This window comes from Schistocerca gregaria, chromosome 2, assembly GCF_023897955.1.
Source record: "Schistocerca gregaria isolate iqSchGreg1 chromosome 2, iqSchGreg1.2, whole genome shotgun sequence".
Taxonomy (NCBI): Eukaryota; Metazoa; Arthropoda; class Insecta; order Orthoptera; family Acrididae; genus Schistocerca; species Schistocerca gregaria.
Genome location: NC_064921.1, coordinates 934,380,774 through 934,407,171, shown reverse-complemented (window position 1 = coordinate 934,407,171; position 26,398 = coordinate 934,380,774).

Here is a 26,398-nt window from a genome sequence, read left to right as displayed (position 1 = left end):
ATAGCGTACCTGGCAGTACAGCGTCTGGGACCGAGGAAAGAGAAAAGACAGCCTTTATAGTGTGAGGCAATGCACGGAGTTGCCAACGATTGTCGTTAGATGACCTCCAAGGAATCTTCTAACAGAAACTGCTGGTGCACACTTCCCACCAAAGAGCAGAGGTAAGTATCTGATTGGAGGAGTGTGAAGGATGTAGGAGGGCAAATAGAAACTTCCAGAAAATCTTCTGAAAGGAGAATGAGCTTCAGGCGATTGGTTGGCAGATTCATGACCCTTGTAGTGGGAGGTAATGTTTTTGTAATGGCCGCTGGGAATAGCCACCTGAGCACAAACAGAGACGCTGCTTGTCCAGGCTGGAGCGGACGTATGGCATGGAGACACACTTCCCTGCGGCAGTTAATCACAGTCACTTCCGGTTCGAATATCGACCTAGAGACTTCTCTGGTGAGCCACACAGTGGAGAATCTGGTGGTTAGATATTGAAAAGTGTTGATTTCGCGCCAAGGAGCGTGTGAAGTCGTTTCTCTCTGAACAGAGTTGTTATGCTGTTTACTCAAGTGAGGATTCTTTACCTCTTTGCGGAGTCTGAGTCACTTTGAAGTGCTTCTTTGCCGAACAATATTTGAGTCGAATTCTGTTCGTGGCTAGTGAGCAAACAGAAATCTTGACTCTAACGTTTCAAATGGCTCTAAGCACTGTGGGACTTAACATCTGAGGTCATCAGTCCCCTAGACTTACAACTACTTAAACCTAACTAACCTAAGGACATCACACACATCCATGCCCGAGGCACGATTCGAACCTGCGACGTAGCAGCAGCGCGTTTCTGGACTTAAGGGCCTAGAACCGCTCGTTCACAGCAGCCGGCAAGTCTTGACTCATGTTCTGTCTTGTACTGAGGTAATTTCAGCCCTAGGAGTTGGCAAATGGTGTACAGTGTGCACTGTGTAGGCAGAGAATTTCAGTTAAGCGACGTACATCATGTGCAGCACCTGCACAGCAGCCAACGCCCCATCGAGTAGACGAACAACAGCAATATAACTGCTGTTTGTAATTCAACTGGTGATATGCACCCTTCAGTTCAGCGGGTAGGGAAGCACTCACAACAAATGTGCTGAGTTCCATCTGCTTGTGCCCAGGGCTTTTTCTGAAACTAGCAATCAGGGTGTAGGTTTTCTGTTTCTCACCACAAATCAGTATCAGGCAACTTTGGGTCGGTCTAAAATGGGCGTGGTCTAAGGAAAGTCATAGGTATGTTCTGCCAATCTCAAAAGTAAATTTAGAGTAGAATCTGACATTGTGTGCTTCACAGGCTATTTATACATTTTTTGCTCTCTATAGGTTTTTTGAGAATAAATCGTTTACAGTTTCCAAGATATGATTCATTCTAGTAGCATCCCGCTGGAAATAATTGGTTTGATTTGCTAAACTGAAAATAAGTAAAATTCCGACATGATATTTCGTTTTATGGAAATCCCTAGATATAATACTGTCGTTTTTAATCATTTGTAGGCCTGAGAATCCCATTGCAGAGAGAACAGTAGGCAACGACATGTGCACACACTGGCTACCAGATGCCTCATTCCACCTTTCTCAACTCCTTTAAACATTTTCCCGAACATTTTAGAATGAGAACATATTCCCGCTTCTTTTAACATGCAGCTCGCCTCAAACTCCCACAGGCTCCTCCAACTGTAATTCCCTCACTCCCACTAGTCCATCGCTGTATGTCCCTCATAGCCATTCATTCACAGTTGACCTTTCTCACTCGTTCACCTCAACTCATTGTCATTATCTCTTTGTGTCTCTCTGTCACTGTCTCCTTTGTCACAGCCACAGTCTCCTTCGTCCTGTCCTATTACTACAGTCTCCTTCCAGTGTCACTGTCTCCCTCTTGTTTTCTCTTACTACTACTATCTCACTCCTTCCTTGCCACTACTGCTCTCACTTGCCACTGTCGCTATCTCTCTCTCCCTCTTTTTCATCTGCGTATACCCTATCTTTCAATATCACTGGCTCTCAGCCACCTACAGTTTCTCTTTCTCTTTATACCTCCCCCCCCCCCCCCCCACTGTTCTGTCACTGTCGACTATGTTTCACTGACACTGCGTCCCCCTCCTTCTCTGACACTACCATTGTCTCCTTCGTCTTTCTGTCACACAACCACTGTCAACGATCTTCCAGTATTTATTACTTTTCTGATTCATTGCCACTGCCACTTTCTTCTTCTCTCTCAACATAAAAAAGCGAGAAATGTTCGCATGCCAAAATCTTTGGGAAAATTTTTAAAACTGCCAAGGAAGGTCGACTGAGACAGCTGGTACCCCACTTTTTACTCAGAGTCTTTTAAATAAACAGGGACATGTTCGCATTTTTGTGCTCTGAGGGCATTATCTTTTCGCTAGTTCCCTTCTTTCCCTTCTGCAACATGTCATGTAACTCATATGAAAAGAAATGTATTGTCCAGTAAAGTGTAGACGATTTATCTATGTGAAACTGAAATAATGCAAAACTAACTTTACAACTCAAGCCGGATTCACGTTCAAAAAAATTTTGCTTGTACTTCGGTATTACAACATGGGGCTTCCAGATGACAACGGAGATATTTTGCAGCATATTTCTCTGTGCTACGTCATTACGTAAACTACGTTTTTGCCTCACACCAGATTTCAAGTGCACAAGTATGGTGACTTTGAACCTCTGTATCTCGGAAACACATAAAGATATGAAGAAAAATTTTCAAGGTTGCTCAAAATCCAGATGTTAGAAGTATATCGTAAAAATTACAGCCATTTACTGTGGATAATGCTTACTATCTGAGCCCCCATCTTACTGTTGCTTGCTCCTGTGAACGGGAACGCGTTATGCAGATCTTGGTGCCTCTCGCGTCCATCTAGAAAAGATAACCTGAAGATGCCTAAATATGGCGAAACGCGTCGTTGAAAAATAAAAAAAATAAAATTGCAACCAAGACTGTTTTAACCAGTGCTGGTTTGCTGTTATGCCACATATGGACTGGAAGATGGGAATTGTATATGGAACGACGTCACTGGTTCAAATGGCTCTGAGCACTATAGCACTTAACATCTGAAGCCATCAGTCTCCTAGAACTTAGAACTACTTAAGCCTAACTAACCTAAAGACATCACACACATCCATGCCCGAGGCAGGATTCGAACCTCCGACCGTAGCAGTCGCGCGGTTCCAGACGTCACTGGGCTCATGCATGACTTCAGATAGTGTTTTCCGACGAATTCAAGTTCTCTTTGCTATAAAAGTGATGGCTGCATTTTCTTTCGCCGCAGACAGGGGGACCGGTATAATAGTGACTGCATTCGCTCGAGTCTTACAGCGCCGACACAAGGCCTTATGGTGTGGGGTGGTGTTGGGTACAACCACATATCACATCACAGTTGGTGAGTGTCCAGGACAGTGAGAAAAGTGTGACCTAAGCGAATGATATCCAGCGAACTGTAGACATACCCTTTCTGTACAACACCCGAGACGCGACTTTTCAGCAAGACAATGCACGATCACATGTTGGTGAACGAACACGTGCCTTCTTGGTGTCACAGGACGCCACCCTTTTGCCCTGGCCCGCAAATCACCAGACTGGTCACCAGTCGAAAATGTGTGGGATATGGTGAAACTACGGGTAAAGCGCAGCCACCCAGTGCCACCTGCCACTGATGAACTTTAGACTAGATAAATGCAGCAGGGATGGCTATGCCACACGACGCCATCCGCGCCGATGCCACCACGTATGGAACAAGTATTCAGGCCCCATGGCGCACTGAGCAGCCAGACACATGCTGAACCGAGGTGACGGAAACGCTAATCATTTCTGCAGAACAGTCTAATATACACCACGGGCCATTAAAATTGCTACACCACGAAGATGACGTGCAACAGACGCGAAATTTAACCAAAAGAAAGGAGATGCTGTGACATGCAAATAAATAGCTTTCCAGAGCATTCACACAAGGTTGACGCCGGTGGTGACACCTACAACGTGCTGACATCAAGAACGTTTCCAACCGGTTTCTCAAATACAAACAGCAGTTGAACGGCGTTGCCTGGTGAAACGTTGTTCTTATGCCTCGTGTAAGGAGGAGAAATGCGTATCGTCATGTTTCTGACTTCGATAAATGTCGGATTGTAGCCTATCGCGATTGCGGTTTATCTTATCGCGACATGTCTGCTCGCGTTGGTCGAGATCCAATGACTATTAGCAGAATATGGAATCGGAGGGTTCAGGAGGGTAATACGGAACGCCGTGCTGGATTCCAACGGCCTCGTATCACTAGCAGTCGAGATGACAGGCATCTTATCCGCATGGCTATAAAGGATCGTGCAACTATGTCTCGATCTATGAGTCAACAGATGGGGACGATTGCAAGACAACAACCATCTCCACGAACAATTCGACGACGTTTGCAGCAGCATGGACTATCAGCGAGGAGACCCTGGCTGCGGTGACCCTTGACGCTGCATCACAGACAGGAGCGCCTGCGATGGTGTACTCAACGACGAACATGGGTGCACGAATGGCAAAACATCATTTTTTCGAATGGATCCAAGTTCTGTTTACAGCATCAGGATGGTCGCATCCGTGTTTGGCGACATCACGGTGAACGCAAATTGGAAGCGTGTATTCATTATCGAAATACTGGCGTATCTCCCGGCGTGATGGTATGGGTTGCCATTGGTTACACGTCTCGGTCACCTGTTGTTCGCCTTGACAGCACTTTGTACAGTGGACGTTAGATTTCAGATGTGTTACGACCCGTGGCTCTACCTTTAATTCGATCACTGCGAAACCCTACATTTCAGCAGGATAATGCATGTCCGCATGTTGCAGATCCTGTAAGAGCCTTTCTGGATACAGAAAATGTTGGACTGCTGCCCTTTCCAGCACATTCTCCAGATCTCTCACCAAGTGAAAACGTCTGGTCAATGGTGGCCGAGCAACTGGCTCGTCACAATACGCCAGTCACTACTCTTGTTGAACTGTGGTATCGTGTTGAAGCTGCGTGGGCAGCTGTACTTGTACATGCCATCCAAGCTCTGTTTGACTCAATGCCCAGGCGTATCAATGCCGTTCTTACGGGAACTGATTTCTCAGGATCTACGCACCCAAATTGCGTGAAAATGTAATCACATGTCAGTTCTAGTATAATATATTTGTCCAGTGAATACCTATTTATCATCTGCATTTCTTCTTGGTTGTAGCAGTTTTAATAACCAGTAGTGTACACGTGCTGGGAATAAGAACGTCCTATCTCCAATCGCTCAAGCTGCTCAGTTCTTTTTTTTCTGACCGTGAGTGTATTAGGTACGCTTGCTGTCGCATGCATAGCGATAACAGTATACGGCGTGTAGAAGTCTACTGAAATAATCCGGGTTCGTCAACAAACGTTTGCGAAGAAGCTTACGGAACAATAAGCCGCGTGTCATGTCCCGCGCATGAGGTGGCGCTAAGCGTGCGCTGATCCTGAGCGGGAGCCACCAGATGTTGTGGCAGCTCCGAGACGACGAGGCCTGAAGGGACGTTTCATTATCTGATGGCCAGCGCACAGTCCAAGGCAACTGCAGTAGACGGTTGCGATAACGAGACTGGACAGTGTAGTGTTGTAGGTCATTGTTCGTCCGCAGGCAGCTGAGTCCTCGCCAGCGTCACTCGCCCCACAACACGGCGCGTAACTGGGTCGGCCCGGCGGGCAACTGTTGCTTCCGAGTCGAGTCGCAGTCGCGGCCGTGAATGAGCAGGTTGCTCAATGACCAGCGGCGGCTCGCGCGCCATTGTTCTGGCGAGGGGCCTGAATGGCGGATAAGCGCGCTCAATACTTCCATTGTTGGTGGACGCAGCTCCCTATCGCGGCGCCGGACGGCGTGCCACGAGCCGCCGTGAAAACACCCACTTGAGGCGGCCTGGCGCTCTTTTATGGCCGTCGCATTGTCACGTAATTCGGTATTGGCGGTGCACTTTCATTGCTGCGGGTACCTGCCGCCGCCGCAGAAAAGACACCCCCCCCGGAGCCAGACAAAGAACTGTCTCCCACACAAAGGCCGCTGGAGATGCCTCTCATTCTTTATTCACACAAGCGGGCTAACGAAACCGGCCCCCGGCGGTGATAATGGCAACACTACTCCGCCACCGACAATGTGGAACCTGTTGCGCGCCTGCGCCTCAACAGAGGACAGCCTCGCCTCCGTGACAGCCTTCTCTTTCCGTCTCCAAACGTCACTTCACCTTCTCCTGTCCAGGACATCCACAAGCCCCGCGGTGCTGATTTATCCAGAAGCGAATTTATACCGTTAACCACGCCGTCTCTCTCATTGTCTCCTCCAAGTGTCTCCCTCCATACTTGGCCATCCACACTTTCTGCGCGCATCCTTCCTCTTTTCCTTTTCAAAAACCGGGTTTAACTCCTTTGGCCATCTTTATGTCAGTTCACTGTCCAAAACATGTGGTGCTTGTTAAATGAGGTGATGATAAAATTGTTTGCCAAGATCGCCAATAACAACTTTTATTCTCGGTTATCGGTTTCGGTAATCAATATCACTACCTGAAACTTCTTGGCAGATTAAAACTGTGTGCCGGACCGAGACTCGAACTCAGGACCTTTGCCTTTCGCGGGCAACTGCTCTACCGACTGAGCAACCCAAGCACGACTCACGCCCCGTCCTCACAGCTTTGATTCCGCCAGTTCCTCGCCTCCTACCTCCCAAACGGGGCGTCAGTCGTGCTTGGGTAGCTCAGCCGGTAGAGCACTTGCGCGCGAAAGGCAAAGGTCCCGAGTTCGAGTCTCGGTCCGGCACACAGTTTTAATCTGCCAAGAAGTTTCATATCACCGCAGACACCGCTGCAGAGCGAAAATTTCATTCTAGAAATGTCACTATCTTCTGTTCTGGAAACTATATACAAAGAAATTGAAATATATAATATTAGGTACAATATAAAACAGAAAACCAGAAATACAACATATCTCGATAGACAGGGAAGAACAGCGCTCTGTTATTCGGTTTTTGCGTGGTGAAGGTGTGAAACCTATTGAAATTCATCAATGGATGAAGGTTCAGTACGGTGATGCACGTTTGTCACAGCAGGAAGTCTACGAATGGAGTAGGAAGTTCGGTTTGACTTCAGTCGAAGATGCTCCTCGTCCAGGTCAGACACAAGGAGTTGTGACTCCACAGTACATTGCAGCAGTTGAAGCCATAGTGAAGGAAAACCTCCGAGTGTCACTGAATGACCTTGTAGCAGGTTTACAGATTAGTCATGGGTCAGAACACCACATTGTGCATGATGTGCTCCAGTTTCACAAAGTGTCTGCAAAATGGGTGCCACGGCAGCTAACTCCTGAAATGAGAGAACGGCGTGTTGATGCTTGTGAAGAACTTCTTCGGCGCTTTGAAAGAGAAGGTGATGGCTTTTTTGCAAGAATCGTTACTGGACGCGAAACCTGGGTTCACTTCCACCAACCGGAAACGAAGAGAGCGAGCAAGGAATGGCGCCATTCCTCATCACCAGACCTTGCCCCAAGTGATTTCCATATCTTTGGACCACTCAAAGACGCAATGGGAGGAAACAAGTTCCGCTCTGATGAAGAGGTACGCCACACGGTGCATGAGTGGTAGCGCGGACTACCAAAAGAATTTTTTTCTGAAGGAATTTACGCACTTTGTAAGTGCTGGAGGACTTGCATTGAGCGTGTGGGAGATTATGTTGAAAAGTGACACAGCTTTGTACCACTTCTGCACAATAAATAATATTTAAAAAATATCTAAGTTTTTCATGTGACCCACCCTCGTATACACACAGTTATTACCATATACATCCGTCTTACGCGACCCTCACAGCAAAGCACATCATTGCAGCCAGGGCCGCTACCCTGGCAGGCGTCACCAGTAAGGGCTAGACATTGAGAACTTAACGGACAGGACTCGCTATTCTACTATATACACTCATTCCTAAAATAATTTATGAGATTACACTACAGTGAGCTAGCTAGAATATGAACGAAAATGAATCTAAACACATATTTCCAAAATTATTGGCAATAATTAATTAAGGCAAACTCCAAAAATTATTTTTTATACCACTGTATGTTACAGTTGTCTTGTATATAGTCATACCGTATAAATGCTCTCCACATCTGAAGATCGCAACACTGTTTACCGAAACTGGTTGTCGAGAATGAAGGTTATTATTAGCAAACTTGCCAAAGAAGTTTGTCTTCACTAATATTGACACAGCATCTGTATGTCAATTGTTTATTTCAAACAACAGACTACTCTAATGCATGATTAACGACATTAATTACATTAATAAAAATGATCACTTCGATATAGATTGACGTCAAACATTAACTACATCAGAATTATTGTTTGCACGAAAGTACCCTACAGATAAGGGGAAAAATTGTCAAAACGAAGTACAAAACCTCGTTCGTTGACCACAATTGTTTGTTTGAATAAAGAATTGGAATACAATTATTGTGACAAAAAACAATTTTTTAAAAATATATGCTTTTGTCCCTGCATTTATCACACAGTTTTTTGTATCACGTTCTTTCCTTACATTATATCCTCCCGATTTATTTTCTGTTACCGTGCACCCAAGCAGTTCTTAAAACTTTGATACACTGCGGTACACTACACTGACGGGAAAAAATCAGAACACCAAGAAGGAGTTGTGCAACGTTGGACTGGAAAACGATGGCCTGGACAGATGAGTTCCGCTTTCAGTTGGTAGGTTTCGAGTGTTGCGCGGTCTCCACGAAGCCATGGACCCAAGTTGCCAACAAGGCATTCTGCAAGCTGGTGGTGGCCCCATAATGCTGTAGGCTGGGCTTACACGGCATAAACTGGGTCCTTTGGTCCAACTGAACCCTTCATTGACTGAAAATGGTTATGTTCCGCCACTTGGAGATCTTCAGCAGCCATTCATGGACTGCACGTTACCATACAACGATGGCATTTCAGCAGGCCACCATTGTTCACAATTGATTTGAAGAACATTCTGGAAAATTTGAGTGAATGAGTAAGCCACCCAGATCGCCCGACATGAATCCCATCTAACATTTATGTAACGTGGTCGAGGAGTCACTTCGTGCGCAAACCCAGGCACTGAAAACACTTTCGAAACTATGGGCGGTTACAGAGGCCATAGGGCTCAATATTTCTTCAAGGGACTTGAAACGAATTGTTGAGGCCAAACCACTTCGAAATATTGCACTATGGCAAGCAAATGGAAGTCCGAAACCATTATTAGGAGGTATCCCATTACGTTTGTCATCCCAGTCTAAGATCATTTGTTTCGTTGTTGTCTCGTTACTTCTTATGCTTTCACTATTAATTGCCTATTCGTTCGGCAGAATAAATTACTCATTCCATTTGTAATTTCGCACTCATCAAAAAAAGTTTTGCATCACCACGATTCCCAGAACTCCTCAAGACAGACATTAACTGTGGATATTGTATCACAGACACAGTCCGTTTGACTGTTCAGAGATGTCACTAAACCAGCCCAAAGATGTAAACAACCACGCATGAAGAGCGTCTATTAGACGGAGGGTGTCCGACAGTCGATCAGTTCGAGTCATTCCATCAGGAAGGAGGTACACAGCTCGTGTTGTCCGTAGTTAAACCATGCATAGACGGTCAATACCGCATTGTTATTTTGTGCCAGGAAGGGCTCTCAAGAAGGGAAGCGTCCAGGCGTCTTGGAAGTGAACCAATGACATGCATCGCTCAGGCCGCCCAAGACTACTAATGCACTGGATGACGGCTACCTATTGATTATGGCTCGGAGGAACCCTGACAGCAACGCCACCATGTTGCATAATGCTTTTCGTGCAGCCATAGGACGTCATGTTACAACTCAAAAGTGTGCGCAATAGGCTGCATGACGCGCAACTTCACTCCCGACGGCCATGGCGAGGTCCACCCTTGCAACCACGACACCACGTTGCGCGGTACAAATGGACCCAAAAACATGCCAAATGGACCGGTCAGGATTACCATCACGTTCTCTTCACCAATGAGTGTCGCACATGCCTTAAATAAGACAATCGTCGGAGACGTGTTTGGAGGCAACCCAGTCAGGCTGAACTCAGACACACTGACCAGCGAGTGCGGCAAGGTGGAGGTTCCCTGCTGTTTTTGGATGACGTTAAGGGGAGCCGACGTCGCTGGTGGTCATGGAAGGCGCCCTAACGGCTGCACGATACGTGAATGCCATCCTCCGACCGATAGCGCAACCATATCGGCAGCATATTGCCGAGGCATTCGTCTTCATGGACGACAATTCGCGCTCCCATCGTGCACATCTTGTGAATGACTTCCTTCAGGATAACGACATCGCTCGACTAGAGTGGCCAGCATGTTCTTCAGACATGAACCCTATCGAACATGCCTGGGGTAGATTGAAAAGGGCTGTTTATGGACGACGTGACCCAATAACCATTCTGAGGGTTCTACGCCGAATCGCCGTTGAGTAGTGGGACAATCTGGATCAACAGTGCCTCGATGAACTTGGGGATGTATGCCACGACGAATACAGGCACGCATCAATGCAAGAGATCGTGCTAATGGGTGTCAGAGGTACCGGTGTGTACAGCAATCTGGACCACCAACTCTGAAGGTCTCGCTGTATGGTGGTACAACATGCAATGTTTGGTTTTCACGAGCAATAAAAACGACGGAAGTAATCTTTATGTTGACCTCTGTTCCAATTTTCTGTACAGTTTCCGGAACTCTCGGAACCGAGGTGGTGCAAAACTTTTCTTGCAGTGTATTGTATATGGTAATCCTTGTTAATGTTGTTTCATGACGCACTCACACAAAGTCTGCCAGTGACCAGGAAACCCCGCTAGTGATAGTAAATGCTAATGTGTTTCTTTTTTCAGGATACCTTACAGTGAATCATTGGGTAAATGAAAGTTTTTTTTCAGAGTCCTTCCCTTTATATCTTGCTTTGCTCAACCTCCTTTGGTTTGCCGGTAGCGTTGGCTCCTATGAGACTACAGTCACGAAAGCACTCCACAAATTGTGTTCTCATTAGCAATTGTAAAATTGTTGCGTTTCGTGAACAGTAGCGGTTCCCCACTTTTGTGATCCTCCTCTAAGCTACATGATCATGGAAGCTGACAGAAAGGGACCTCTCGATAGTGGTCTGGTTGTGGAAAAAAGTAGAGTAATCAAGAAACTTCATCAGCCCATTTTTATAAAAAAGTATTTCTTCTTGACTACTTTTCCCGAATATTTATTACCATGTATGTTTCACAATCAGTGACTCTTTGCTGTACTTCAGCATGACATTTTAAACATTTATCCTTATAATTTGTGGCTTGGTGACCCAACGTGCAAATGACAGACTGCAATTGAGAAGATCAGGGTGCAGTTACCTGATGCTTATAAGGTACTTTGTGTCACCAGTCGTTTATTTTCCCTATGGCAAAGATATGTTGATCTAACAAATGCACAGTTGTACCTATCGCTTGCGTGTGCATTAAATCGTAGGTTTATAGCGGGCTGGTGGGTCAATTGTGAGATCTTAGGATAAAAAGGCCAACCACCTTCAGTAAGCTGTGCCTGAAATGTACGGTTCAACCTCTGGGTTGAGAACTGCTTTACATTTTTATTTAAATAATTATGATATTACTTGAAAAGGAGAAATCTACCTTCTGGTACTTTTGTTATCATTTTAACGTAGAATTTGGTAGTCGTTAAGGTTTAGTTACGATTGGTAACTGTCATCCCTTGTGTCTGCGTAATCTGTGAACAGAAAAAAATTGTTTTGGAAGTTGAAGCAATTTGTAACAATCGACTTCTGGAAAATTCCTTAACAATAGCTCCCGAAAATTAACTTTGTTCCTGAATGAGATTTTCACTCTGCAGCGGAGTGTGTGCTGATATGAAACTTCCTGGCAGATTAAAACTGTTTGCCGGACGGAGACTCGAACTCGGGACCTTTGCCTTGCGCGGGCAAACTTAAGTTTGGAAGGTAGGAGACGAGATACTGGCAGAAGTAAAGCTGTGAGGACGGGGCGTGAGTCGTGCTTGGGTAGCTCAGATGGTAGAGCACTCGCCCGCGAAAGGCAAAGATCCCGAGTTCGAGTCTCGGTCTGGCGCAGAGTTCTAATCTGCCAGGAAGTTTCAACTTGGTTCCTGTTAAAAAACATATTTTCGCCCTGAGCGCTCTGCGAAACTAATCTTTTGTTCTGGTCGGTTGACCGTCACCTGCCGACCTGCGCACTTCTAGATTCTCGTTGCTATCTCTTTACTAAACGGCACAAACCCGCATTTCCGTCCACAGTGTAAGATCAGGGAAAATGTTTCCTACTCTTGCACGTGTGGTTGTAAGTATTTTATAAAGCTCGGCCGATGTGGCCGACCGGTTATAGGCGCTTTAGTCTGGAACCGCGCGACCGCTACGGTTTCAGGTTCAAATCCTGCCGCGGGCATGGATGTGTGTGATGTCCTTAGGTTAGTTAGGTTTAAGTGGTTTAAGTTCTAGGGGACTGATGACCTCAGATGTTAAGTCTAATAGCGCTCAGAGCTATTTGAACCATTTGATTGCATAGAATTTATGTCAGAAGAGGCAAATGAAGCATATATCTCACGAATAGTATGCTTGAGACGTTTGCAGTAATAGCCAAATATTTCAATTCTACAATAAACAGAATAATATAACAGCGCATAAACATAGCTACAAGTACTTCTCAACGCTTCATTACTTTATTCAAGATGCGGAAGAAGAAATGAAAATTCTTTTTTAGGTAATATTGACGGACAGGTTGTCACGGGATAGACCCACAATCTACCGAGCGAGGTGGCGCAGTGGCTAGCAACGTCGACTCTCATCCGAGAAGACGATGTTCCAAATCCGTGTCCGACCACCCAGATTTAGGGCTTCCGCGATTTCCCTAAATCGCTCCAGGCGAATGGCGGAATTGTTGCGTTGTGAGGGCACGGCCGATTTCCTTCCGCATCCTTGAAACAACCCAAGCTTGTGCTCAGTCTCCAGGTGTCTCATCGTCCACTGAACGTCAAATCCTAATCTTTGTTCTTTCGTTCGTTCATTCTTTGACAGTGAGTTTCCTTGTGACACGTCTTCCTTGATTCATTTTGTCATTAGCGATGTGGTCCCCTGCGCTATATTTTCCCAACTTTTTGTTTTATGAGGTTTCTTTCTGACAGTACTTGGGCTCACTTGTTTTCCTTTATTACGTCACTACTTCATTTTTAGAACTCTCTATTTATCGAATTTGGTCGCAACGATATAAAGCGTCTGTTTGCAGCCTCGCTAGCTGAAAGCCATATAGCGTCATTCGAATGTGGCATGAATGACCATGGGATCTGCACACTGCTCTCCCATTGTCCGTTATCCAGTCGTTAGAGCCGCTACTTCTCGTTCAAGTAGCTCCTCAGTTGGCTTCACAAGGCTGAATGGATCCCGGTCCAGTCCTACCGCCAAGCAAGAATCCATGGAAGCACAGGAACTTATATCGCGATGTCAGCACGACAATCAGACGCACTGACCACCCAGCTACAGAGGTAGACCGATCCAAACAAAAATTATGATATAATTGTAAAAGAGTTGTGCCTGTACATTGAAAATATTGGCTACAAACTGATTGCAGGTATTAAAAGAGAGTCTAACAGAATACGATAAGACTACTTTTAAAAACTTTGTCTGTTTGAACACGCTAAACTTCAAAACAGCTACATGATTTTTCACGGGGTTTTCACAGGTAACTCGTGCATAGCTTGGGGTAACATATAGGCTTTATTTAATCAAAACCGGATCACAGAGAAAAGGTATCTTTATTTAAAGTTTTACGAGTTTGATCAACTTAGTTCAAATGGTCCAATTGGCTCTGAGCACTATGGGACTTAACTTCTGAGATCATCAGTCGCCTAGAACTTAGAACTAATTAAACCTAACTAACCTAGGGACATCACACACATCCATGCCCGAGGCAGGATTCAAACCTACGACCGTAGCGGTCGCTCGGTTCCAGAATGTAGCGCCTAGAACCGCACGGTCACTCCGGCCGGCGATCAACTTAGTAGTTGGAATACGTTCAACATGGTGCCGTACACAAAAGAACCAATAGATCGCACTGTTAGTTGCGTAGTACACCAAAGAACAAGCAGATGACACTGTTACCTTTTTTACCTCAGTGACAGGGGTATTTTCGGAATTTTATGTCAGTGAGAGAATTAACTGCTACAGTCTTATCCCTGTAAATACAAACAAACATTGAATTTACTTTGCTACGATATACAGATTTCATGATTTAGGTTTGTGTATTGAAAAGTTAATGAAATTACTGTGCTTATTTTGCTAGATTTTATATATATTTGTACTCTTGGGTAGGAAAAACAAGTTTATTGAGTATTCTTTACGATTTTGTTGCCTACTTATAACATAATTATTTTCTTTTGTTTACGAATAAAAATGCTTAAAAAGCAGTCAGGTCTTTCTTAATATACTAAACTGAAGCGCCAAAGAAACTGGTGTAGGTATACGTGTTCAAATACAGATATACGGAAACAGGCAGAATACGGGGCTGCGATCGACAACTCCTATATAAGAGAACAAGTGTCTGGCGCAATTGTTAGATCGGTTACTGCTGCTACAATGGCAGTTTATCAAGATTTAAGTGAGTTTCAACGTGGTTTTATAGTCGTCGTGAGGAAGCGGTGAAGTGGCGATTTTCCCGTATAACCATTTCACGAGATTACTGTGAATATCAGGAATCCGGTAAAACATCAAATCTCCGACATCGCTGGGGTTGGAAAATGATCCTGGAAGAACGGGACCTACGACGGCTGAAGACAATCGTGCAACGTGACAGAAGTACAACCCTTTCGTAAATTGCTGCAGATTTCACCAACAAATATCAGCGTGCGAACCATTCAACGAAACACCATCGATCAGGGCTTTCGGAGCCGAAGGCCAACTCGTGTACCCTTGATGACGACACAACACAAATCTTTACGCCTCGCCTGGGCCGATCAACACCGACAATGGACTGTTGATGACTGGAAACTTGTTGCCTGATCGGACGAGTCTCGTTTCAAATTGTATCGAGCGGATGGATGTGTAGGGTTATGGAGACTACTCATGAATCCATGGTCCCTCCTTGCATGTCAACAGAGGACCGTTCAAGTTGGTGGAGGCTCTGGAATGGTGTGGGGCGTGAGCAGTTGGAGTGGTATGGGACCCCATTACGTCTAGATATGCCTGTGCAGGAACACGCACGTAGGAATGCTGTCTGAACACCTACATCGGTTCATGTTCCTTGTGCATTTCGACGGACTTCGGCAGTTCCAGCAGGACAATGCGGCATTTCATACTTTCAGAATTGCTACAGAGTGTCTCCAGAAACAAAAAATGGCTCAAATGGCTCTGAGCACAATGGGACTTAACTTAAGACGTCATCAGTCCCCTATAACTTAGAACTACTTAAACCGAACTAACCTAAGGACATCACACACATCCATGCCCGAGGCAGGATTCGAACCTGCGACCGCAGCGGTCGCGCGGTTCCAGAATGTAGCTCCTAGAACCGTTCGGCCACTACGGCCGGCTCTCCAAAACACTCCTCAGATTTAAACACTTCCACTGGTCATCAAACTCCCCAGACAAGGACATTATTGATGCCTTCTAAAGTGCTGTTTAGAGGGCATTTCCACCCGCTCGTACTCTTACGGATTTATGGACAGCCCTGCAGGGTTCATTGTTTCAGTTCCCTCCATCACTACTTCAGACATTAGTCGAGCCCATGCCACGTCGTTCTGCAGCACTTCTGCACGCTCATGGGGGCCCTGTTCGATATTAGGCAGGTGTACCAGTTTCTTTGGCTCTTCAATATACACTCCTGGAAATTGAAATAAGAACACCGTGAATTCATTGTCCCAGGAAGGGGAAACTTTATTGACACATTCCTGGGGTCAGATACATCACATGATCACACTGACAGAACCACGGGCACATAGACACAGGCAACAGAGCATGCACAATGTCGGCACTAGTACAGTGTATATCCACCTTTCGCAGCAATGCAGGCTGCTATTCTCCCATGGAGACGATCGTAGAGATGCTGGATGTAGTCCTGTGGAACGGCTTGCCATGCCATTTCCACCTGGCGCCTCAGTTGGACCAGCGTTCGTGCTGGACGTGCAGACCGCGTGAGACGACGCTTCATCCAGTCCCAAACATGCTCAATGGGGAACAGATCCGCAGATCTTGCTGGCCAGGGTAGTTGACTTACACCTTCTAGAGCACGTTGGGTGGCACGGGATACATGCGGACGTGCATTGTCCTGTTGGAACAGCAAGTTCCCTTGCCGGTCTAGGAATGGTAGAACGATGGGTTCGATGACGGTTTGGATGTACCGTGCACTATTCAGTGTCCTCTCGACGATCACCAGAGGTGTACGGCCAGTGTAGGAGATCGCTCCCCACACCATGATGCCGGGTGTTGGCCCTGTGTGCCTCGGTCGTATGCAGTCCTGATTGTGACGCTCACCTGCACGGCGCCAAACATACGACCATCATTGGCACCAAGGCAGAAGCGACTCTCATCGCTGAAGACGACACGTCTCCATTCGCCCCTCCATTCACGCCTGTCGCGACACCACTGGAGGCGGGCTGCACGATGTTGGGGCGTGAGCGGAAGACGGCCTAAGGGTGTGCGGGACCGTAGCCCAGCTTCATGGAGACGGTTGCGAATGGTCCTCGCCGATACCCCAGGAGCAACAGTGTCCCTAATTTGCTGGGAAGTGGCGGTGCGGTCCCCTACGGCACTGCGTAGGATCCTACGGTCTTGGCGTGCATCCGTGCGTCGCTGCGGTCCGGTCCCAGGTCGACGGGCACGTGCACCTTCCGCCGACCACTGGCGACAACATCGATGTACTGTGGAGACCTCACGCCCCACGTGTTGAGCAATTCGGCGGTACGTCCACCCGGCCTCCGGCATGCCCACTATACGCCCTCGCTGAAAGTCCGTCAACTGCACATACGGTTCACGTCCACGCTGTCGCGGCATGCTACCAGTGTTAAAGACTGCGATGGAGCTCCGTATGCCACGGCAAACTGGGTGACACTGACGGCGGCGGTGCACAAATGCTGCGCAGCTAGCGCCATTCGACGGCCAACACCGCGGTTCCTGGTGTGTCCGCTGTGCCGTGCGTGTGATCATTGCTTGTACAGCCCTCTCGCAGTGTCCGGAGCAAGTATGGTGGGTCTGACACACCGGTGTCAATGTGTTCTTTTTTCCATTTCCAGGAGTGTAGAATGGCTAAAAGACTGAGGGCTATGTGGTTTCAAGAATCTAATAAAGATTGTGGGGCGAGACTGCCTGCTACTGGAGAACATCAGCCTTTAACTCGCTCTTTCCAAAACCTAGGCGTGACGTTATTCTGAACACTTTTTTTGAAATCTCATTTTAATGCTTTGTTGATCTCATTTTGTTCCTTGTATATGAAAGGGGCGGATGTCTCATGACACCCGTTCAGGTTGATCGTTGAATCGTTTACTCAGTTTTTTTTTATTACAGATGGTAGCTAAGCCCTGTGACCGAACACGCTGAGCTACCGTGCCGGCTAATCAAGAGCTCCTCACTACATGTTATAAACAAGTCCTCTGACCATAGTTACTTAGAGTTCCCAGTGAGAAGACGGAGTGGATCACCAGTCATAAAGAAACGCTATCGTTAGCGAGGCATACTCATAATCATCTTTGCGTTGCATTTTCTCTGTAATGCAATAAATTTGGCCCCAGTGAAAGTCCCGGCAACAGGTCGCAAAACGAACGTTGCATTTTGTCCGAGTTGTGCGGCGGCATTGTCGTTGGGGTTGGCTCCGTTTGCGCGCGCCGCCGGTTTGTGCGCCCTCCTCCGTCACACAGCGGGCGACACAGTAATAACAGCGCAGAAGCCCTCAAGGTGTGGCGCAGTTAATTAAGTGCGCCGCCGGAAGCCGGCAGAATCCGCGGTCCGCGCCGCGCCGCTCACAAAAGTGCGAACCCCCTGATTCGGCGGGCCGCCCGCTGCGCCGCCGGAAAATAAACTCACCTAATCCGACTTCAAAGCGACGTCGCGGACAAAGGCAGGCAGCGGCGCAGCCCGCGTCCGTATCGACAACACCGCCGCCGCCAGCGCCACACATTCCGCCGGCGCCGCTTCCTGTTTTGGCACGACGCTACTCCAGACCGACTACGCGTTGCTAACGGACAACATTAACGCTGAAGGTGGTTGTTATTTACCAGATAATGAGACGATATCAACAACCCTCTCGGAACAAATAGTATGGAAATCCTGTGTTACGGACGAAACTATAGGTTTTTTTACCTGTAAATGTTCCAGCGCGCTGTCTGGTATCATCAGAGGGCTTTTATTGTACTAATCTATCCGACATGTACCTAGTTACATGTAGGGGAGAAGTTAAGAACCTTCAACATCGCAGCGCGTCAGCAATCGTTGGTTAATATATTAAAAAACTATAAACCAGCCTCGATTGCGAAAAAAGCACCTAGTGTTAACCTACGTTTCGGCGTAGGTGCTTTTTTCGTAATCGAGGCGGGTTTCTAGTTTTTTTAGTATATTAACCAAAGATTGCTGACGCTCTGCGATGTTGAAGGTTCTTAAATTCCTACCAGCCGAGGTGTTGGATGCAGCAAGTAGACTGTTCTGAAGAAGGTGTAGTTATCTACGCTGAAACCTCGGTTAACACTAGGTGCTTTTTTCGCAGTCGAGGCGGGTTTCTAGTTTTTTAATATAGGGGAGAAGTGTTCAACCCCATCCCAATCCTACCCCACTTCTCGCTACTGTGAGAATATCTTTGCAAACTTAACTCGCACTCTGCTCTTTCAACACAATGACACATCAGTACAGTATCATTTGAAGGAATACACCATAATTTGACTGTTTATTTCTGTAAACAATAATCAGACAGGACATTATGGCCACCTGCCTAATAACTGGAATGTCCACCTCCATCCTGGATAACAGCGACGAAGCGTCGTGACATGGGGGCAATGAGACTTGATAGGTCGCTGGAGGGAGTTGGCACCACATCTATACATAAAAGTCACCTAATTCCCGCAAATTCCTGGGGATTCAGGGGGGAGGAGGGAGTGTCGGGGGAAGAGAGGGTGGGCGATGAGCTCTGAAGCAACGTTTAAGCACATCCCAGATGTGTTCGATCGGATTCAGATGTGGCGCGTTAGGCGGCGAGCATGCCTACTGGAAGCCGCCGCTGTGTTCCTCGAACACTCCATCACACTCCTGGCCTTGTGACATGATGCATTATCTTGTTGAAAAATGCCATTGCCGTCGGGAGACATGATCCTCGTGAAGGGGGTAGGTGGTCTTTTTGGCGGCCACGAAGTCTTGCACAAACTTTAGTGGACCTCTGGATGGCCACGTGAATATTCCCCCAGAGCATAATGGAGCCGCCGCCAGCTTGTCTCCGTCCCGCAGTACAGGTATCAGGGAGCTGGAAGACGACAGAGTCACGCGGTCCCATCGGCATGATGAAGAAGTTATAGGGATTCATCAGATTGGCACATGCGTGTTTCGTCAGCTGCGGAGGCCCATCGTTAGGAGTGTTCGGCGCACTGTGTGTTGAGACACACTTGCACTCTGCCCAGCGTTAAAGTCTGATATAGTTCCGTCGTACTTTGCCGCCTGTCCTTCTTTACCAGTCGCCCCAGTCTACGATGTCTGACATCTGCAATGAGGGGTGGTTGCCCAAACTTACGACGTCTGGCCGTGGTTTCACCTTGGTTTCGTCACTTGTTGAAGACACCCACCACAGCACACCTCGAACACCCGACAGGTCGTGCAGTTTCCGAAATTCTCGTGACGAGCCTCCGGGCCATCACAATCTGTCCTCGGTCAAACTCTGATAGTCCGCACACCTTCCCCGTTCTACACACGGACAGCCCATTTACTGATGCTACATGCGCCGTACTTGTGTTTGACTAGCAGTCATTCCTCGCCAGGTGACGCTGCTATCACCTGCAGTACTGTACAGCACACAACCAAATGACGTTAATGCTCCAAGGCCATTGTACTCGAAAGTCGCGCGAAATAATATGTAATTCTTCCCAGTAAACAGCAAAATATATAAATGGTCTAAGATCACTGTACTCGCTACTGCCGTGTAAGCCAAAATCTAGATTGTACACGGAAAGTATACAGAAATATACAGTCAAATGTCAGTGTATTCCTTCAAAAAATACTGTATGACTGTTGCTCAGCGCCATCGAAAACTTTTTAATTCAACATCAGTCTGAGGAAAACCAGTACATGTAATGAATACTGGCTGATAGTAACTGTTCCCAGAGCTAGGGGCTTACAAAGAACATGGACAGGGGTGGTTCAAAGACTGACCAGAAAAGGGACTGGAAAGAAAGAAGGTTTAAGAATTAACCTGAAATGGTGAGTTCTCATACCCTTCGTGTTTCTATCTTCTACCTAACAGAAGAAGTCTTTCCCTCTGGCTGTAAACGCACTCTGTTGTCAGAGTACCATTTCAAATGGCTCTGAGCACTATGGGACTCAACTGCTGTGGTCATTAGTCCCCTAGAACTTAGAACTACTTAAACCTAACTAACCTAAGGACATCACACACATCCATGCCCGAGGCAGGATTCGAACCTGCGACCGTAGCAGTCGCACGGTTCCGGACTGCGCGCCTAGAACCGCGAGACCACCGCGGCCGGCCAGAGTAACATTTCGTCCAAGTAGTATCACAAAGAAACGACTAGTGTCGAACAGATGTCTATCGCTAATTTTATTTATGTGGCAACAGTATGCTTGGTTCACACATCTGCTACGTGCTATACTGCCCTCCCTTACTTATTGTCCACACATAAAGAAGAAGAAATTACTACGTTGTACTTGTTATCTTATAGTATGAACAATGTTTAAATAATTATATAAGGGCAAAAACATTATATTCGCACATAAATAGTTGTTATCTCGCAAAGTCGGTCTCAGCGTCTGGGCTGGCACCTATTTTCCTATATAACCTATTAGAAGATTTTGTCCAGGGTTGTTGAAATGACGAGTCGCTGGCACATCATGTTGCTTTTACCAATTTTCTACATTTATTTATATGCTCTTGACACACATTTTGTGTCAAAGACAACAGGTCTCAAAGCCGACAGGAATTTTCATCAATTAAAACTTCATTTGTATGCTGGAAATGCATTCATCTCCTAGACCCTATAATAATTTATTAACAAGGAATCCCCTGTGTGTTCGAACGTTACATTATTTTGGCACACAGATGTGGTTCCAGTGACGCATTATTTTTGTATACAGATAATGAACTTCGGATTTAAAACAGTTTACATATAAATATTAACGAATTATGCAAGGGTGCTTCGAGTTAGAAATGTGTCTCCTGTCTGGACGACAATACTACTTTTTCAAACACAACTTCATGTGTTATTCTTGATGGCTGCGTAAGTAGTGTAAGTTCCCCACTATGTGTTTCTGTATGAAACTTAGCCTAACTTTAACTCCAAATCTATGAAAGGTCTACGAATTATTACCAGAGCTACGTACTCTAAAACTGATATCCGATGGCAGCTCGGAGTGACCGAGCGGTTAGAAGCGCCATGTCACGAATCGCACCACCCCTCCCGCCGGAAGTACGAGTCCTCCCTCGGGCATGGGTGTATGTGTTTGTTGTCCTTAGCGTAAGTTAGTTTAAGTAGTATGTAAGTCTAGGGACCGATGACCTCAGATGTTTGGTCCCTTAGGAATCCACACACATTTGAACATTTTTATCCGGCTTAAACTCAAAGGGTACTTTGACTAAACAGAACCCAATGTGAACTGAACTGTAACTGGTCTCAATACAACTTGCCTTTCTATTAAACGCGCAACTAAATTTCAAATGGTTCAAATGGCTCTGAGCACTATGGGACTTAACACCTGTGGTCATCAATCCCCTAGAACTTAGAACTACTTAAACCTAACTAACCTGAGGACATCACACACATTCAGACCCGAGGCAGGATTCGAACCTGCGACCGTAGCGGTCACGCGGTTCCAGACTGAAGGGCCTAGAACCGCACGGCCACTTCGGCCGGCTAGCAACTAAAGTAAAACAATTATCTGGCCTTAATAAAAATTTCCAATTAGCTCGTGTCTTGAAAGAATTGTTGCATATTTCTCGGAAGCACAACAGCAAACAACAGGCAGACAGCGGGAAAGCTAGATATCTATTTTTTAAACGAAATACCAAACAATATTCATACCGTTTGCGTACCACTGCGCATAGCTGCAGTCTTACCTCAAATTTCTTCTCTCGTAACAAATAACATTATTCAAAATTTATATTCTTTCCGCCTTTCAGTGTATAAATCATATTCATCCTTGCTTCCTTATTTAACAGATACAATTACCAGTCAACACAGCAGTACCGAATACGTCCATCACCTACCGTAATTCAACTAAGAATGTATCAGACTGCGCAGAGGTAAAGACAGTGTCCCAACAAGACCAAAGATTGTTTAACAGTAATACAACTTTGTCTCTCTCTGATGCGCACGGCGATAACTTACAAAAATCAAAATGGAATGGCCATCTTTGTCCTTCTGCTTTTGTTAGCACAAATTCACCACTTCTCGTCAACAGTAACGAAACGAGATGGGAATGTTGGGTTTTTTTCACGAACCAATCGATGAAGAGCAAACAAAGACGCAGGTATGGCCACTGCTGATTTTTGTGATTTTGGTTTAGAGTATTTGTTCCCCTTACACTCGATTTTTGAATCTTCCCCATTGCATTCATAGGTCGCACAATGGTGGAATGATCACGGTTCGCCACATTTGTCAGTTCTGGAGTACACTCTCTTGGATCATTGTCGACTGATACTTTCAAACAATATTCATCAAACCCCGAAGGTTTTCATGCACGTGGGGAGCCACTAACGTCAAAACGATTCTCCTTAAAACGAGAAAACCATTTTCTCGTCCTGCTCTGTTCAGTGGCATTATCCCCATACAAGTTGCAAATATTTCTGGCTGCCTCCGCTAGAGTCATCCCTCTATTGAATTCAAACATAGGATTGTGTCGGAAATGTTCCAATTTCTCCACTAGGCTCTCCATTTTCTAGCATCCACAGCTCCACTTATTATCGCCAAATGACAAGATGTAAACTCAAATACCAGCTGTGAAATACAAATAAAAAATTATAACCGATAAATAAACCCGTACCAACCGAAATATCAAAACGCAAAACAAAAACGCTACAGACTTACGCACCAACGTACAGTGAAGAGCCAAAGGAACTGGTACACATGCCTAATATGGTGTGGGGTCCCCACGACCACGTAGAAGTGCCGCAACCAGACGTAGTATGGACTCGATTAATGTCTGAAGTAGTGGTTGAGGGTACTGATACCATGAATCCTGTTGTGCTGTCCATAAATCCGTAAGAGTACAAGGGGCTAGGGATCTCTTCTGAACAGCGCGTTACAAGGCATCCCAGAACACTGGAAGGCATCCTAGATATGCTCAATAATGTTCATGTATGAGGAGTTTGGTGGTCAGCGGAAGTATTTAAACTAAGAAGAGTATTCCTCGAGTCACTCTGTAGCAATTCTGGACGTTTAGGATGTCGCATTGTCCTGATGAAATTGCGCAAGTCCGTCGAAATGCACAATGGACATGAATGGATGCAGGTGATCAGACAAGATGCTTATTGTTGTGTACATAGTTCCGTAGAGCGCACCCCACTAAGCACAACAGCGCAGGCGCAGCGCTCGTCCGTCTCCGCATTACGAGATGGCGCTGCCATAGAGACGGACCAAATTCTGCTTCCGCCGATCCGCGTATTAATATGTAACGCAGCCAATGAGATTGCTGATAACGTAGAACCTTTTCTCCTCGTGGATCACACTCGCACAGTGATGCATGAACGCAGAAGGTATTATAACGAATGTACAGACCTCCGATTAGTCAGTCTGCATTTGTCTGCACCAGTCTGTACCAATCTGCCTTTGTCTGCACCAGTCTGTACCAGTCTGCATTAGTCTGTACCAGTCTGTACGACTTCTACATTTGTCTGTACCAGTCTATAGTTAAGTTTCAGTCTGTGCCTAGTAAGATTACCATATTCCTGTACATAGCCATGAAGATAAATGTATAGACACTTCTGTCAAGTATCAGAGATATATGTGAGAATAAGATTATCGTACCAGTACCAAAGGAACTTCAGATTGTCAATTGTAAATAGCATCCAGAACCAAGTTAAGTAATTTTAATGCTTGTTATTATTTTAATAAATGTGTGTGAAAATTAATCAAGTTCTGTTTAAAGCTGGTCACCGTCAATCTGCTACTCAAAGCGAGCAAGTGGCATTTCTATCGTCTGACCTAACGGCAGAAGATAAACACACCACGATAAGACCACGAGACATATTGCTGACACTCGCCTACTTCGTTAGATAAATAATCTGATGGAGTATGTACTGAAGGTCTTACAGTACGCGCACCACACTTATGCATGTGTCACCTGTCACAGTCTAGAAATATGAGGGATCCCCAATCACTCAAACTACACGCACTCCACACTGTTACAGAGCCTCCACGAGCTGGAACAGTCCCCTGCTCAAATGCAGGGTCTATGGATTCATGAGGTTATACAATTTGAAGCGAGACTCGTCCGACCAGGCAATATGTTTCCAGTCATCAACAGTCCAATGCCGTTGTTGACGGGTCCAGATGAGGCGTAAAGCTTTGTGTCATGCATTCATCAAGGGTACACGAGTGGGCCTTCGGCTCCGAAAGCCCATATCGATTATGTTTCTTTGAATGGTTCGTACGCTGTTACTTGTTGACGGCCCAACACTGAAATCTGCAGTAATTTGCGGAAGGGTTGCACTTCTGTCACGTTTAACGACTCTCTTCAGTCGTCGTTGGTACCGTTCTTGCAGGATCTTTTTCCGGACGCAGCGATGTCGGAGATTGATGTTTTATCGGATTCCTGATATTGACGGTACTCTCGTGAAATGGTCGTACGGGGCAGTCCCCCCTTCATCGCTGCATGGGAGATGCTGTGTCCCATGGCTTGTGCGCCGACTATAACACCTCGTCCAAACTTATTTAAATCTTGGTAACTTGCGATTGTAGCAGCAGAAGTCGATGTAACAACGGCGCCAGACACTTGTTGTCGTATATAGGAGTTGCCGACCGCTGCGCTGCATTCTGCCTGTTTACGTATCTCTGTAATTGAATACACATGCCTGTACATGTTTCTTTGGCGCTTCAGTGTAATACTAGTACTACTGTTAGTACCGCAGAATGTGTTCTGTTTTTGTTCTTTTATTATGGTGTCTCTAAACTGCAGATGGTTGCCTCCGTTACTGGATCCGCCTTCAGTGTCTCAGAGTGGGAGAATTTTTTTTCGAAACTTTTCTTTTTTTTTTTGCCCTAGAACGCGGAGCGGCCGATTGCTATTGGCAGGGCGCATCTGAGACGCGCCCCAGGCGCCGTCACCAGAGACGGCAGGACGGCGGGTCGGCGCCCGGCTGTTCCCACAGTGTAGGCGACACCGGAGCCGGCTGCGTCCCCCACACCTGGCCTAGGCGGTGCCCGGCGCGCGCAGACATTTGGGAGGCGGCGCTGTCTGCAGCCGCAGTAAGGAAATACCGGCGCATTGTGAGTGCAGGCCGAGAGCGGCGGGGGGAGGGGCCCATGCCCGCCGCGATACGCCGGCGCCGCCGGACACACACCTCTCGCGACCCCTTCCTGCTGCCGGCTTCTCAGCTTGCACGCAACCGCCGGCGTAAGCACGCCTCCTCGCCGAGGACGTCCTACATCGACGGAAAGAAACGTCAGATGCTGGTTGTTGTTCAGCTGCATTTCTATCTCTGCAACCCCTGTGAATTATCCTGCAACGAGGGCTGTCTGACTACAGTTGGAAAGTAGTCGTGTTTACCCCCGTGGAGATGTTAATAGCTGACTCTCTAGTGTTCTTATGCCTCTTTTACAAGTGAGCGACTTTCATGTCTCACACGAAAACGTTTCTTCAGTGGTTTCTAACAGTCACCATCTTTCGTTGGTGATTTACTTAAATTATTTAGGCGATGTCGTGCTGTTAACAAAGGCAGTCGCGTCGTTTAACTTCTCCCATAACCATTAATGTAGAATTTCGTCGCACTGTCCTAACAGATACTTCCGTCTCATACCCGCTACGTAAATGCCGCTGCTCTCGGTCGTTAAGTGAAGACCGCCAACCAAACATTCCACGTTCAAAGTTCGCCAGATTTCCCTCGTGCGGCCATTATCACTCCGGAAACGTTTTCACATGAATAACCTGAGTACAAATGAGAGCTAAGCTCCGCCAATGCACTGGCTT